Consider the following 6,006-nt stretch of genomic DNA (forward strand, 5'->3'; position numbering starts at 1 on the left):
ATTTAAATTTCACACACCTATCAATTCCTGATTTCTGTCCCCACTTTGCTACTTGTAGTTTGGACCCTATGGAATATAATGGGTACAAAAGACAGGAAGATATTAAGCACGAAATTTTGGGTTGGATCGAAGGCTTAGTTGTCGGGATAATCATTTTGCTCTGGGTAAAGGGTGTCTGTGTATTAATCAAACGTTGATTTCTGTTCCCCAGAGAGTTGAGTACTGGCCACACTTGGGCATTGCTTTTATGGATCATCACCTGTCTCAGTATTTTGTAGACATCGTCTCCATCACCTTCTCATTAGTTCTGATAGCCAATAGCTGAAGCAGGAGAGAAAGGGCAGGACTTCTGGGCAGCGGGAGGAAGTGTGGGAAGAATTGGTCAGGGGAGGATTCGCGATCGAGACATGTAGTGATAATGAGAGGGAATGGGCCCTGTGGTTGTGAACTGGAACTAGTCGGGTTGGAGCTAGCTGGAAGATGCCTAGCTATAGTGCCTAAGCTCTCATAAATAACAGTACTAAGTCTCCATGTCATTATTTGGGAGCTGGTGGGTCTGAGACAGTCCAGCGGTAATTAGTGGCCAAGAGACTTGCCCTTCTTCTATATGGTGGCTCACAACTGCCTCAGCTTCAGCTCCAGGGTCTGATGACGGCACCCATGTGCACACAGGAGACCATACACATATACACATACACACACATACACCCACACATTCACACACATACACACATATATACACACATACACACACGTATATATACACACACACACACTTTAAAAATACATATATAATAAAATCAGTTTTGTTTTTTGTTTTTTTTTAAAGAATGAAATGTTTCCTGTTAGAGTAGATTCTTAGGCCCTTTCCCTGTAAGTGCAGTGTGCTAGCTGGGTATCTTTTGGCATGATTGTTACATACTTGGCATGGGAAGCACACAGTTGTTATCTTCAAAAGGCCTGCCAACCAGGCCTCACTTGCCTCCTGTAAAGCACTTTGAATTCATGGATCTGCTTTTAGATCTTGAATAGGATGTGTGTGTGTGTATGTATGTATGTATAATATATTTTTATATGATGTTCATTAGTGATTTTTCTGCATGTATGTCTGTATCAAAAGTCCTGGAACTGGAGTTACAGATAAGTCTGAGCTGCCTTGTGGGTTTTGGGAATCGAATCCCAGTCCTCTAGAAAAACAACCAGTTCTGTTAAAACTGGTTGGTTTTCTGTTAAAACCGAACCACCTCTCCAGCCCCCGGAACAACTTGCACCAGATACATGAAGGGATTTAATTTCAGAGTTCCACAGTCCCAGGCTGGTAACGATGAGATTTTTTCCCGTCCAGTAGAGGGCGCTGCGCTGCGACTTTTTTTGTGGTCAGTAGGGCCCCCCGGGCTGTCCACATTTTTAACAGTCATAGAGGCCCTCTTCTCCTTTGTCTGAAGCTAGAGATGGCATCTGGCCATGGCTGCTGCCCATCAAGTCTATTTAACTCACTACCGTTTTGTTAGGAGGATTCAGAGAGGGACTGTTTTGAGTAGATCAAAGAAGAGAGACCAATCCACAGCTCAGGAAGTAGTGACGTCTCTAACTTTTTAGGGACTCACTTTTTGCAGGCAAGAGGAGGAGCAGCCCGCCTCTGACCCTTGTCTTCCATCCTGACAATAGTATGTAGTCTTTGCCTTCATTGGTGTGAGTTTGGAGACCTCAGCCGGGCCTCCCCGCAGCTGCCCCTCTGGCCTGTACTTTGTGAAACAGTCAGGAACTGTTTGTGGGAAAACCAATCACTAACTAGAAATGGCTCCAGGCCATCACAGTCTTTGTTCCAGAGACCGGCAGGCCTGCCAGGCATGAGGTGATAAGGATCCAAGGTGCATCATCTGGCCCACACGCTGAGAGAAGGTGCCCACCAGTCTGGAATCAGCCACCAATCATCTAATCTCTCCTAAATTAGGGACAAGAGCTCTCCATCTTCCCTGGTTTTCCAAAGAAAGCCTCATTCTTTGCCTAACACCTTGTTCTCTCACTCAATGGGCCTGCCATGACTGAACTAAATAATTTATTTACTATATGTAAGTACATTTTTTCTTCTCTCTCTTGCCTGCTCCCTCCAGCCCTGCTCACACCAGCTCAAAGATTGATTGATTGATAGATTGATTGATTATATGTAAGTACACTGTAGCTGTCTTCAGACACCCCAAAAGAGGGCCTAAGATCCCATGACAGATGGTTGTGAGCCACCATGTGGTTGCTGGGATTTGAACTCAGGACCTTTGGAAGAGCAGTCAGTGCTCTTAACCACTGAGCCATCTCTCCAGCCCCTGAACTGAAGGATTTGAGTGAATTTAGTAACACTTATATGGGACTCAAATTTGAAGATTTGTAGGGGGGCGGTGTTGGAGGGGGCATCTATTTGATCTGGAGAAGGTTTGAGCCGGTTTCAACATCTGTGCTACATCTCTGGAGAAAAAGCAGCCTCAGGAGATGTCTGAATGATGTCCTGCGCTTATTAATTAATGCTTGAGGCCTTTCCACCAGAATGCTGGTGGTGGTTGCCTCCAGGAGAAGCATGGGTTACAGAGGCAAAGGATTTTCTATCCCAGAGATTCAGAGGGTAAAAAGGCTGCCTTACACTCAGGCAGTAGGAATCGAATCCCAGACACCATGTTCACAGACTATAAATCTGTGTGTTTATAATCCCAGGCTCATGGAGTCTTGATCAGTGTGTCTGAGTTGTGAGTCACCCTTGCACAGGGTTGTTTGTCCTTGGGTATGTCTGAACTAAAGTTAGGAGCTATGCTGAGAGCAAAGCACAGAGCTATGGAGCAGGCTGGACATAGTGCTGCACGCCTTTAATCTTAGCACTTGGGAGGCTGAGATGGGTGGATCTCTGAGTTTGAGGCCAGCCTGGTCTATAGAGTGAATTCCTGGACAGCTAGGGTTATGTAGACAGGCCCTGTCTCAAAAAAAAAAAAATCAACAAACAAACAATAAACCCAAAAGACAAGACTTGTGGCAGTGATCACAAGCTTGGCCAAATTCTTTCAAGAAAGTTTGTTATGTTTTCTGGCATCAAAAATATTATATGGTGGTTAAATGAGTTAATGTGGGTCATATCCTTTTTTTTTTTTTCCCCTGAGACAGGGTTTCTCTGTATAGCCCTGGCTGTCCTGGAACTCACTCTGTAGACCAGGCTGGGCTCGAACTCAGAAATCTGCCTGCCTCTACCTCCCAAGTGCTGGGATTAAAGGAGTGAGCCACCACGCCCGGCCTTTATTGGGTTCTTATATCTACCATCCTTCCAATCCGTATTTCACCCTAACCTCTTACAACCCCCACCCCCGCCCCAACACTAGGTAGGAGATAAAGGAGGTTAGAAGGGGAAGGGGACATAGACCTCTTTAGACTACTTCCTGCTGATTAGGGGTGTTGGGCTCCTAAGGGCAAGTCCAGCTACCACAAACCAGCAAATGCAACAGGAAGAACTGCAGCGGGGGAGAAGCAGCTGCCACAGGCCCTCAGGGCTTCCCCAATTCATACTCTCTCCATAGTCCCAGAATTAAACTGTCTGCAGCTGGCAAACATCATAACCCTTCTAGAGCAGAAAATAATCAGTTAGTGGCTCTGGACAAACTGAAGCAGCTTCATATCCCATATCTGGAATTAAAACAAAAACATAGTCACATAACAACTGGGTTTTTAAAGAAACCAAAAAGCTCACTACATTTCCCCCTTTTAGTCCAAAAAAGTGGCTTTTTTCTCTAACATAAATAAACCATATACAATAAGAACAGTTATCTGAACTATCAAATAATTATATTTACAATGTCCAGTCTATGTATATTTGGTAAATTTGGAGAAAGTACTCTACTATCTTTCTTATTTTGGTGAGTCCAAAGTTTTGTACCTAAATCACCTTTCTCGCCATAATTTGCATTTACCACCTTTAAAACATCTTCTTAGACCCTAAAACACTTTCTTTGATCCTTCACAACTTAAACTTTTATGGCTTTAATCTTTAATAAAATAAACTGTAAGACTATAACTTTCTAGTCTTCAACCTCATCAGAGACCTGAGAAGGATAAATATTACCAGAGAAAACAGGAAAGGCAGAGCAAGCAGCTTCCAAAACTATATAAACTATAGAAATGTAGAAACTATAGAAATGTAGAAAGTATAGAGATAGACTTCTGACTGCCTGGGCAGTCACTCAAAGTTCTTCTGTATTGTTGGAGTATCCAGCTTCAGCCTACAGGCCCAGACAGACTCTTCTGTGAAGCAGTGGCCTACTTTGGCAAAGCTGGGCTGTCAGCTTCCCAGTGTCCTGCTTGTCCAAGGTTTGGCCAGATGCTGTCAGCAGCTGAGGCAAGGGCAGTTTTGCCCAGTGTCCAGCTTTGCCACATTTGAGGCAAACTAAGTAGAGTTCTTTTTTTTTTTTTTNGTCCTGGAACTCACTTTGTAGACCAGGCTGGCCTCGAACTCAGAAATCTGCCTGCCTCTGCCTCCCAAGTGCTGGGATTAAAGGCATGCGCCACCATGCCCGGCCTAAGTAGAGTTCTTTAGTGCACATTATCTTTGAAGTAGATTGGAGTGCTGCCAGGAGCAGATATGTCTGTCAGAAAAGCCTTTTATTATTAAAAATATCGTGGATGCCAAATTCTGTATATCTCTGAAGTATTTGAAGACCGTGTAACTTACCTATCTAGAGAACATTTGAATAGACAAACATTGCTTGTTTCTAGCTATTTATTTTCTGCTTAACTTTGAAAACATTTTCAGGCCGCTAAATAAAGCTTATTTCTGTAATTAACTAAACTAGTACCTAACATGACTACAAGTTTGATTACAGTGGACTAACTACTTATTTGCATTTCTTAATTATCCTAAACAATTTGTAATAGCAGCTTTCAAGGATTATAAGTTTGCATCAAATTTTTAAATGAGTTGCACATGTACAATACCTTAAACAAGAGTTGAAACAAATATATAGTATATTGTAGCAAATATAGCCTTAAATTTCTATCAATATACATAGTCCACACAAACGTAAAATATTTGAGACTTGTTGCTTTCTTAGTCTAAACCAAGATTATCACTCTAACACTTTTTGGATCAGTGTTTTTTTTTCTATAACTAGTGACTCTTGTCTGAAATGACTCATACTTTTTGCTATGGAGCCTCAAGCTAAGGCCCCAAAGCCACTTCCTGACAGCAAGAGATTACTTTATACGTCCCTCTTGGACCTGCACTCACTTGTCCAATGATGTCCTAACTTACCACAGGGCCTGCAAACCCCCGGAAGCCTTAGCTTTCTTTTGGAGAACCCATTGCTACCAGAAATGGCTTTTTTTTTACTCTGGCAAAAAGTACCACATTCCTCAGAGTTAATGCAGGGACAATTTTGAGATCTGGCTTGGGAGGTACCATATTTCTCATAGTTACCACACTGGACATTTTGAACTCTGAGGATTTTAGCTTCACAATTTCTTGGTAAATGGCTAAATTCACTGCAATGAAAGCACTGGGCATTGTGATATCTGAGATCTGAAGCTCTAGCTCGTCCTGTGATATTGGCATGATGGTCCTGAGAGCCTATTATCAGTCATGTCCCTTATCCACTCATCCACTGGTACTGGTCGTGCCTTTAATGGTCTAATAGGTCTAATAACTCTTATGTTCAATAGTCACAATCTTAATAGCCAGAGTCTCTATCAATACCTGTCTGGTGTCAGGGACTGATGCAGATTTGTTTACAGCTGGATCCGGTCTCTGCAGGAAATCTGTGAAGGCTTATTCAGACCCTAGTATTATTTTAGCAAAGGAGGTGGATCTTTTCTTGGGCTCCTCAACCTCGTCCCAACCTCCTAAAGCCCCCAAGTGACATTGTTCTACCACAGCATCATCAAATTGAATCTGTTCTTGTAGGTCAGAATATACTGAGCAATTGCTCTTCAACAGTATTCACTCCCCTTGCTCTGTATGTTGATGAGTTCTTTTTTTTTTTT

The sequence above is a fragment of the Mus caroli genome, chromosome 4 (assembly GCF_900094665.2).
Source record: "Mus caroli chromosome 4, CAROLI_EIJ_v1.1, whole genome shotgun sequence".
Lineage (NCBI taxonomy): Eukaryota > Metazoa > Chordata > Mammalia > Rodentia > Muridae > Mus > Mus caroli.